The sequence below is a fragment of the Euphorbia lathyris genome, chromosome 4 (assembly GCF_963576675.1).
Source record: "Euphorbia lathyris chromosome 4, ddEupLath1.1, whole genome shotgun sequence".
Taxonomy (NCBI): domain Eukaryota; kingdom Viridiplantae; phylum Streptophyta; class Magnoliopsida; order Malpighiales; family Euphorbiaceae; genus Euphorbia; species Euphorbia lathyris.
The window spans coordinates 34,044,481-34,056,306 of NC_088913.1; positions in this window are offsets into that span (position 1 = coordinate 34,044,481).

Genomic DNA, 11,826 nt, shown 5'->3' on the forward strand with positions numbered 1-11,826 from the left:
CAGTAAGAAGCAGTCGTCAGTAGCCCTATCGATCAATGAAGGTGAGTACATAGCTGCTGGAAGCTGTGTTGCCCAAGTCCTTTGGATCAAACAGCAGCTGGATGATTATGGAGTTCAAATTAAAATGATCGAAGTCAAATGTGACAATAAAAGTGCCATTGACTTATCAAAGAATCCAATCCAGCACAGCAGGATAAAGCATATCAGCATAAGGCATCACTTCATCAGAGATCATGTACTCAAAGGTGAGATCAAGCTGACCTACGTCCCAACGGATGAGCAGCTTGATGATATCTTCACGAAGCCACTGGCTCGTGAGCAGTTCAGTATACTGAGAGAAGCCATAGGTACGTTTAATCCTCTTCAATAAATTCTAAGTATGAAATGTGCTAAATGATTTTGCATGCTTAGTGAATTATATGCTGAATATAGAATTGTCTTGCATACTCAGTACCTTAACTACTGAGTATCTCAATTACTGAATAAAGCAACTTGTACAACTAGGGTTTGCACGCGTATTTAAGTAGCCACTAGGATGACGTAAGTCAATACTAAACCATGCATCGTAATCTGTCATTAATGCAAAACTTAAATGACGCTGAATGGTTTGAATTCCCACCGTCTCATTGACTTATCAAATCACTCCCTTTCGGCTATAAATAGTGAAAGTTTTTCACTCTTTATCTTCTACGCTTGATATTCGCACTGAATCTTTCTCTCTCAAACCTTAAACTTTTTTACGATTCCTTAAGAACTCTCAAGAGCACCATGTCTGGAGATGATAAAAAAACTTCCTCTAGCAACAATGACCACTATGAGGATAAAAACTCAGACATTAACCCTTCTTCTCTCGAAGGAAGTCAAGAACATGAGTCCAGTGATACTTCCTCTACTGAATTTGAACAACCAGCTCATGGTCAGCATGACCATGCTATGGCTGAACTCAGCATCCTAGGTCAGGATCCCCATGTTGAGACCTCTACTCCTTCTAAGAAAAAGAAGAAGAAGAAGAACAAAGAACTCAGGGAAAGGACTTTCTCTACTGCCTACAAGAACCTTAAAAATCCTAAAATTAATATCTCACGTTGGTTCTCAAAAGACTTCGTCGAAGCAGAGGAACCTTTTTGCAAATGGATTGTTGACAACGGGTGGACAACATTGTTCTCCCTACTTGGAATAACTTATCTGACGCTTATCAAAGAATTCTATCTGAACTTGATGATAGAGGATGACGATATCGACTATATGGTGACCTCCGTAAAAGGCACCCCGATTATCATCAACCCAACATACCTTGAGACACTCCTAAAGCTAAAGGAAAAAGGAACCAAAATGAGAAGAACAAAAGATGTGAACCACATCAACTATAAAACTACGTACTGCAAGCCAGCAGGCTTCGTAGGAGAAGTTTCATCTACTTCGCTGTCTCTTCCTCAACGTCAGGCACACTACATACTGACCAGCTTCCTCTTCCAGAAGGTCAACTCAACGTCATCAGCCTCTAACTTTGAGCAATGCTTCATCTGGCATATGCTTGAGACTGATAGGGGTATTTTACCCCTATCTTTTAGCGTGATTTACAGGTTAATTTTAGAAGAAATAAATAAGTTTAATTGCAAAAATAGAGTGTTTTGAACAAAATAACGAAATAATAATAAATTCCGTATTTTCGGATAATTTCCCTTGTTTTTGATGTATTTAGGAAATAAAAACGTCAAGCTAACTCGGCTCTCAAGAATTGTATTTCAGGTACAAGGAAGAAGCAAAATTCATGCCAATACGTGGGGCGTATCATCCCATACGCGGGGCGTGAAACATCAAGTCAGAAATGATTGCCCTATCCACAGACACCACGTGGGATCGAGTCAGAATACGCGAGGCGTATGCCAACCTACGCAAGGCGTATAATCAAATGTCAGAAATGATTGCCTAATCCTGAAAAGTCAGACTGCATGGTCTCCCCGAGTCAACGACCTATACGCAGGGCGTACCACCTTACACGCGGGGCGTGTGAGGGAATTCTTCAGTGCAAAAAGTCCAGAGACTCATCTACGCGGGGCGTGCCTCAAGCTACGCACGGCGTACGGAGACCAAAGCAAGCGATAAAAGGTCAGAATCTCAAACACGCCATGTGTATCCCAGTCTACGCAGGGCATATTTGAGACAACAAATCTAGAATTGGTCCACATGCAGAAGATTTCTGACGGAATGGGCATCTACGCGAGGCGTGCCACACCATACGCGGGGCGTATTATGGGATTTCTGCACAAATAATGTTGCTCCATACTTGTACCTTATAAAGTTACAATTTTGCCCTAGCTTGATATGTATAAATAAGCAGCTCTTGATACATCTTGAATACACCATTAGAGGGAGCAAAATATACTTGTTTTGATTGTTGTAGTTTTAGATTTGTTTTTAGGCTTTGTGTAACTAAACTCTTCCATCTCGAGAGCTTGTCCGTTGCTCCCGACATTTCATCAAAGTCCCGCTCCATCTCCGCACACCAAGCTCGAGAGCTCCACCATTCAAGTCCTTAGAGACGGCTTTTGAGTCCGGTTAGCTAGTTCCGAGGGTGGATTCTTCCATTTACACTTGCTAATTAGCTTGATCTCATCCTATGTACTAGGCTTGTTTGTAATCCATATTTACACTTTCCATATTTATAATTTATGATTCATAACCTCTTTTTCTATATATGTGTTGATGTTTGTTGCTTGTTTTGATACTCGTAATTGACTATTGTGTAGGGGAACGCGATTTCCGACGCCATTCGGGCTATCTTTATGGATTCATATAGGTGTTGCCTTACCGGAAGTGACGCTCCAGAAACCGTAGGAATTGACAAGCCACGGAACTTACAGGCCCTAATTTCTGGTCCCAAGCATTACACACGCCTTGACTAGGAACCACGTAGTCTAAGTACTTCACGGGTCGGTCGAACTACACGTAGTCGTCTTTGCAAGAGCAAAACATTAACCGTATATGTATTAGGAGTCGTTATTTGTCATAGTTATAACTTATCACCAACCGTATCACTTCTTAAGAGTTTTTTCATATAAATTTGCCTCACCCGTAGTTAGGAGTAGTTTGTAGTTGGTTCCCATATCAACCTCAAAGTATTCACAACTTAAATAACGTATAAAACCGAGTCGTTTAATACTTGCAGTTATAAATCCCGCGGATTCGATACCCGGTCTTAACCGGATTATTACTTGATACGACGGGGTACACTTGCCCCTAAGTAGTGACGTCTAGTGAACATAGAGCATTTAGAAAGACCACATCCATAGTCATAACGCACTAAACGTAACATACATTTCGTCGTAAGAAACACTACCACTAGACGACACGCATCAAGTTTTTGGCGCCGTTGCCGGGGATTTATAATTTCTTGCAATATTAGACAAAAATGTTTTATTGTTAGTTTAAGCATTCTTTTTGTATAAATTGTTTATATATACTTTTACTAACATCATTCTTTCTTGTTGATATTTTATTTCACTTATTTTATGCACACCCGATCTCGGAGTGATTCTCTTTTTCCTATTGATCTTGAAATTGAGCGTACTCTTTGTAGGATTCGAAAAGAGAAAATGGCAAACCCCAACGCTGAGGTCAACCAACCCGAAGGAAACCAAAGGCCACACGTGAACAACATTCGCGGGGGCAACGACACACGTTCGATGATGGAGATCCTTGCTCCGCACCGTCCCAAAAACCGTAACGAAATTGTCGCCCCCACGATACCGGCCAACACGTACGAGATAAAGATCGGCATGATCCAGCTGATACAATAATGCGGTCAATTCGGAGGGGAACTCCACGAGAACCCTAACGAACATCTCGATAAATTCCTTATGTGTGCCGACACCTCTCGGCAAAATGGTGTTCCCGTTGAGGCTGTTAGACTAAAGCTGTTTCCTTTTTCTTTGACAGGGCAAGCGTTGGAGTGGCTACACTCTTTGGAGGCGGGATCCATTACGTCATGGGAGGAGCTCGAGAAGGAGTTCCTTTCCTACTATTTTCCGCCGTCCAAAACAGTCAAGTTACGGACCGATATCACGTCCTTTAGGCAGTTGGAATGCGAGGCCCTTCATGCAGCTTGGGCTAGGTTCCGGAAGTTGCTCCGAAACTGTCCCCACCATGACATCCCGAAGCACGACTTGGTAAGCACTTTTTACCACGGGTTAACCCCCACTAACCGTGCGACTGTTGATTGTTAGCTAGTGAGGCCTACGAGCTCATTCTTGAGCTCGCAAGGAAAAGCGTGCAATGGCAAGAGGATCGGCTTGCCAGCCCGTCACGACACCAAATGTTCGCTGTGGAGAAAGAGGCTCTGAAAAGCTCCATAGCAGAGATGCATAAGAAACTTGACTCGTTAATTGCCCAGCTAAGCCTCAACAAAAGTGCACAGGTCCTGATGTTCAATCACTGTGGTGGAGACCACGACGGACTTAATTGCCAAGCCGGTAGCCCTTTCGCCGGTGACATCGAGAGTGTAAGTTACGTAGGAGGAAATCCAAGGTATAATCCTAATCCAAACTCCTATCACCACCACAATAATAATAACAGCGGTTGGCGGCCTCGGTACCAACACCCGAACTTGTCATATGGCAATAATAATAACGTGTTGAGGCCCTTATCCGGCTTTGAGCAAGAATATTGGGAAAACGGGCTCGGGCAATCACAAGCCGTGCCCGGTAATCGGAATGCTCCACCTCCCGACAATGTACACGACCAATCGGTCACGTCTTTGTTGAAGGATATATTAACCCGTCTTTCCGATAGCGAGGTGTTTTGCAGGGATCTTAGCCGCCAAGTAGCCCATCTGAACCGTCAACAACAAGAAAGGCCACTAGGAACCTTACCGGCGAACACCGAACAAAATCCGCGGGGCAAAAATCGGGAATCCGGACAGGCGATAACGCTCATGAATAATGGAGGTTCGGACCCGTCAAGTTCTAACTCGGGCAACTTACATTGAGCCGCCGCGCGAGAAAGTCGAGCTACTTCGACTCTAAACGTAGCATCGGTTTGAATTTCTCAAACCCTTTGTTTATATGTATTATAAACTTATTTTAATTTCTCTTTTATTTATTTTCTCCTTTTTTTTTAGTTGTTGTTATTTTAAATTTTATTTTCATTTCTATTTTTGCTTTATTTCTCATCTTTCTACTCTTCATTTTTATTTTTCTATTTTTATCTTACTTTCTATTATTTTTATAAAATCAACGAAAAACAAATCCCATTCTAAATCCAAATATCTTACGCGGGGCGTACACCCTTATACGCCCTGCGCATTCGAGCTTCTGGCCAAAATCGGCCTGAAAAGCACCAGTCATACAGGGCGTACACCCTTATACGCCCCGCGTGTCCTTCCCTTTTTCTTACATAAAACAATCAGAAACTCAAACACGCGGGGCACCCCCCTACTGCGCCCCGTGTATTTGAGTCTCTGCCCAAAAACAACATAAAACGCACTGTCTACGCGAGGCGCCCCCTAGGGCACGCCTCGCGTAGGACCAAGCCTTTGAGGGGCCTAATTTTTAATTTCATGTCTATTTTTGTTTTTGTTTCTTTCTTCTTTTGCGACGCCCTTGGAATAGGCGTCATTTTAATAACACGGAGGACCGTGCAACCCCGCACTTTCAGTTTGTTTTGCACTAACAAAAACAAAAATAAAAATAGAAAAAGACACAAAAATAATTAAACTAATTTGTTGATTCTTAAGATTTTTCCCGACACACTAACCTCTCTCGGAAATAATTAGATGTTCTGTTGTTTGTCCTTAAATGTAAATACTATCGGACCACAAAGGATCGGTTCTATTAAGAAATTTTAGTCTTAATTTTGAAGTTATAGAATTTATGTAAAGACTAGGTGATACTAAACAAAAGCATTGAGTCCTAACCCATAAGTCATCTCCATAATGAAGTTTAAAAAGGCAATAAAAACGGGATGTTTGAAAGTTTAGCGAAGACTCGATAGTACACAATTTAAACCCAAAATTTTTGTGAGGTATTTTTGAGCCTAAAAGAGTTCGTACGAGAACTCTATTTCTTTCACAATTTTTGAGAGCTTTGACTTCACTCGACTCATAGAGTTTGCACCTAATACCGGGTTTAGTACACTTATTTTGGTTAAAATGGCAATAGATGATAAAACAAATCCACTGAGTCTAATTCTTTTCTTAATTTATTTTTCTCGTTTTTGTTAACCTCTAGGAAACCCCCTTTGAGCCTATTAACCACTTTTTGTTGTTAACACCCTATTTAACATTTAACCCTTTTTCCTCTAGATTAATGATGCTCGTAAAGTATATAGCAATAAATAGGACAAGTGTATCCTATCGCAACAAGTAATAAAGTGCTAAGCACGAGATCGAACCACAAAGACTATTTGTTATAATTAGTAAATCTACCTAGAGTGATCTAATTGTTTAGAGGGTTGGATAAATGTTTGGGTTTTTGATAACTAATTAAATGAATTGAAAGCAATAAAGATACAAAATAAAGTGAACAATTGACAGGGTAGAAGGTGAATTAATGGATGGCACAACCTAGGCTGAGGAATCCTTTGATTAAATCCTATGTATGGGTTTAGGGAGTTCAGATTTATGTTTTACCAATGATTGAAAGTAATTGTCCTAAGTGAAAGACTAATTTGTACAGGATTTGTCTAACCTATTCACATGCATTCGGGTGACGACTTGATTAGGCATATACCCTAGGTCATGCAAAGCATTAGGTTTATTGACAACTAAGGCTAAAGCCGTAGCCCAGCCACAAAGCCTCATTCCTAGTGGTCTCTAGCGAAGTCAGATTTACACAAGTTCGGTATAGACGATTCCGTGGTCAGGTTCTCATCTATCTATAATCCTATTTAATGTCAGGGTCACAGGCATTAAGCACATTATATACATAAACAGGCTAGTTGATCATTATCAATGTTCATTCTAGCATAAATCCTGTTCCTAACAATATCTAGGCATTAAGCATGCATAAACTGATCAATCAAAGGTCCTAGATCCCTAATCATACATATTCATATAATCAATTTCATCCCCATCCCAAATTGGATGGGGATTAATTCATAGACAAATTAATCATAGCAATAGGCATATAAGAATAATGGAAAAAGCATCAATTAAATATAATCGCAAAAGATAAAAGGGAAAGAGATAGAAATCCAAAACCCGTTTTGCCGATTCCAATTACAGAAATAGAAGACGAGGAACTTCTCCCATCAATTGTTCTTGAAAGAAATAAAAACAGGAAATAAATCTAACCTAGAAAGCAGGAAAATCTAATCAAAAAAGAAATAAAACTACATTATGGAGGAGAGAAAGCCCTAGCGGCTCTCCGATTTATTCGTTGGCTAATCCCCCTGAAAGATTAGGATTAGCTCCCTATTTATAGAGTTAGGAAGGAAACCCTAATGCCTCAGGGGTAAAAATGGCATTTACAAAGTGTTTAATGGGCTTTTGGGCTTAATATTCGCGGATTTCAGCAAAGGGGAAGGCGCAGGCGCGCCTTCCCCCGCCTCGTCTCGTCGAGACAAGGCATGTCTCGACGAGACGAGGGCCTGTCTCAATGAGACAGCCTGTGTCTCGCCGAGACAGGTCCCGTTTGGGGGATTAAACTCTGGTTTTTATCCTTTTGAGTCCCTGGGCTTCCGAAAGATGCTCTAATGGTCCCTGATGAATCCCAAAAGTGCTCCGATGGTCCCTGAAAAGTCCGGTAATTCCCCAATGGGCTTTGGTCTGGTTCGAAAATGCACGAAAAGTCCCTGATGATCCCTGAAAACACCGAAAATGCAAAAAATAAGGGAAATTGCTAATTTAAACTAAAAGATAATAAAACACTACTGAAATTAAAAGGAAATAAAGCAAAAGGAAGCTAAAAGGGGCCTAAAAACCCTATACAAATGGGAGCTATCAACCTCTCCACACTTGAATCTTGCTTGTCCTCAAGCAAGACAGAATCTAAAGCAGAGAAAAATCAACAAATAGCTCCCTTACAAAAACAAGAATCTACTACACTTTATTATTCACAACAGTTCAGACTACTCATTTTGCAATTAAAAACATAATGAACGTCAGATGAGTCTCCAAAACTGATTAATTGGTTTTATCAATCAACACTTCATGAAAACGAAAGAAGAGAACTAAAATTGATAGCTCACAAGTGGTCACTCTAACGCTCAAGTGTTTGGTAAAAAATTTTTTTGTAAACGCTCTACATGTTATTGCACAAAGTGGTCACGTTGGGATTGCATCATCCATCCGGTCAAAATTAATTCATTAAAATTAAACAAAATCATAGGTCTTTAAGGGTTATAACATTGGCTAAAGGTTGAGGTAGGAAAAAGGGAATTTATAGGCAAAAAGTTAAATGACTCAAATAGTTAAAATTTTTGCAAAAAGGACATATTTTTTCGCATTAGGGAGCTATAAACCACCTCCCCACACTTAAAATCTTGCTTGTCCTCAAGCAAATCAGAATCCAAAAGGGACACGTTTTCCGCTAAGTATATGAAGGTTTAAGCTCAAGGTTGTTTTTGTGAATTCGGGAAGCAACTAAAATATCACATCTTTTATCCTTTACTCTATTTTTTTTCTTCGTCTTTTTTTTATTTGGTTTTTAACCTTTTTTTAGAGGGGATAAAGAGTGAAAATCAAATGGGTAATGGTTGCTTCTTCTATTAAAATTACAACCTTTTAATGATTGCTAGCGAGAATTTGAAGGAGATGTGTGTCTAAGGATTTATCAAAACTAAATTGAGTCAATTAACTTGGGTGAGAAAGGATATTTAAGAAGGCTAAGGGTTGTAACAGGGTTGATCAAAGAAAGGGGTAAAAGGCTCAAAGGGGCTTATCTAGTGGAATTGTTAAGGGATTTTGGCTAAACAAAGAAATAGGCTAAATTTCACAAAGGGCTATACCTAGGTTGCCTAATCATTTCAAGTTTAATAAAAACACAAAATTCAACCAGTATTGGATGCAATTCCTATGAGCACAAAGACAATAAATGTAATCCCACACCTAAGAGATCAATTGTTCCTAATCATGAGTCTAAAAATATTGATCTTTCTGGCTCTAACTCACAATTTAAGGGTTATTGGTATCAATCCTAGCTTCAACTAACGTTCCGTTCCATGTCAATTTTAGGCAAATAATACTCTTTGGAGACTCAAACGTTGTTCAAAATTTTTCTCATGCATCAATTTCATTTAGAATGTGCAAATTTTTAAGCGCATTGTCAACTGTATTGTCGGGATAGCTAAATGTATCAAATTCAACTGCCTAGGATTCTTTTTATTCCTAGAAAAATAAAAAGCAAACAGAAACAAAAAGTACGAAATCCTAAAACTTAAACAAAAACATAAGAAAAATTAATGGCAAGAATCAAAAGCCTTTCTATCCTATTACCTCATCCCCACACTTACACATGCATTTACTTCAAAAGAAATCCATAAAAGCAAAACATAAAGTGAAGGAAAGAAATATGATAGAAAACTCCCTCAGGGTGGCTGTCACTCCAGCCCAGAATGTCTGATGCTAAGCTGTTGAGATCCAAATGAATGTCCTAGAAATCGATTTAGCATTGGCGAGTGTTTTTCTTATAGGGTCCTGCCATTAGAAAAGAGAAAAAAAAAAGCATAAAAAGAAAACAACAAAAGAAAAGAAGAAGAAAAAAAAAGGAAAAATTAACGGAAATGTTATATTTTTTTTTTAATTTTTGTTTTGTTTTGTGTCTTGCGAGACAAACAGGTGTCTCGACGAGACGATGCAACAAACCCGAAAAAAAAATATTTTTTTTATATAAAAATCTAAACAATTATTTCAACCTATTCAATTTACACATATTATAAACGAAATAGTCCCCGGCAATGGCGCCAAAAACTTGATGGTGTTGTTGTCGGGTATTTCGAAAGATAATCTAGTTATAAATAAAATAGTTCCAAGCAAATTTAATCTAATTATAATCAAAATAGTCCCCGGCAATGGCGGCAAAAACTTGATGCTCGTAAAGTATATAGCAATAAATAGGACAAGTGTATCCTATCGCAACAAGTAATAAAGTGCTAAGCACGAGATCGAACCACAAAGACTATTTGTTATAATTAGTAAATCTACCTAGAGTGATCTAATTGTTTAGAGGGTTGGATAAATGTTTGGGTTTTTGATAACTAATTAAATGAATTGAAAGCAATAAAGATACAAAATAAAGTGAACAATTGACAGGGTAGAAGGTGAATGAATGGATGACACAACCTAGGCTGAGGAATCCTTTGATTAAATCCAATGTATGGGTTTAGGGAGTTCAGATTTATGTTTTACCAATGATTGAAGGTAATTGTCCTAAGTGAAAGACTAATTTGTACGGGATTTGTCTAACCTATTCACATGCATTCGGGTGACGGCTTGATTAGGCATATACCCTAGGTCATGCAAAGCATTAGGTTTATTGACAACTAAGGCTAAAGCCGTAGCCCAGCCACAAAGCCTCATTCCTAGTGGTCTCTAGCGAAGTTAGATTTACACAAGTTCGGTATAGACGATTCCGTGGTCAGGTTCTCATCTATCTATAATCCTATTTCATGTCAGGGTCACAGGCATTAAGCACATTATATACATAAACAGGCTAGTTGATCATTATCAATGTTCATTCTAGCATAAATCCTGTTCCTAACAATATCTAGGCATTAAGCATGCATAAACTGATCAATCAAAGGTCCTAGATCCCTAATCATACATATTCATATAATCAATTTCATCCCCATCCCAAATTGGATGGGGATTAATTCATAGACAAATTAATCATAGCAATAGGCATATAAGAATAATGGAAAAAGCTTCAATTAAATATAATCGCAAAAGATAAAAGGGAAAGAGATAGAAATCCAAAACCCGTTTTGCCGATTCCAATTACAGAAATAGAAGACGAGGAACTTCTCCCATCAATTGTTCTTGAAAGAAATAAAAACATGAAATAAATCTAACCTAGAAAGCAGGAAAATCTAATCTAAAAAGAAATAAAACTACATTATGGAGGAGAGAAAGCCCTAGCGGCTCTCCGATTTATTCGTTGGCTAATCCCCCCTGAAAGATTAGGATTAGCTCCCTATTTATAGAGTTAGGAAGGAAACCCTAATGCCTCAGGGGTAAAAATGGCATTTACAAAGTGTTTAATGGGCTTAATATTCGCGGATTTCAGCAAAGGGGAAGGCGCGGGCGCGCCTTCCCCCGCCTCGTCTCGTCGAGACAAGGCCTGTCTCGACGAGACGAGGGCCTATCTCGACGAGACAGCCTGTGTCTCGCCGAGACAGGTCCCATTTGGGGGATTAAACTCCGGTTTTTATCCTTTTGAGTCCCTGGGCTTCCGAAAGATGCTCTAATGGTCCCTGATGAATCGCAAAAGTGCTCCGATGGTCCCTGAAAAGTCCGGTAATTCCCCAATGGGCTTTGGTCTGGTTCGGAAATGCACGAAAAGTCCCTGATGATCCCTGAAAACACCGAAAATACCAAAAATAAGGGAAATTGCTAATTTAAACTGAAAGATAATAAAACGCTACTGAAATTAAAAGGAAATAAAGCAAAAGGAAGCTAAAAGGGGCCTAAAAACCCTATACAAATGGGAGCTATCAATTAAATACCAACAAAATCAAATTCGCACCCAAAATAAGCCAAGGCCTTGATAAGTAAGCACCAAAAAGTCTCGGAATCGTTTTTGTGCCGCTCTCAAAAACAAAAAGAAAAAGAAAAACACAATAAAGAGCAAAAAGACATTCTCAAGCTCCACCCGAGCAATTTTCGAGTAT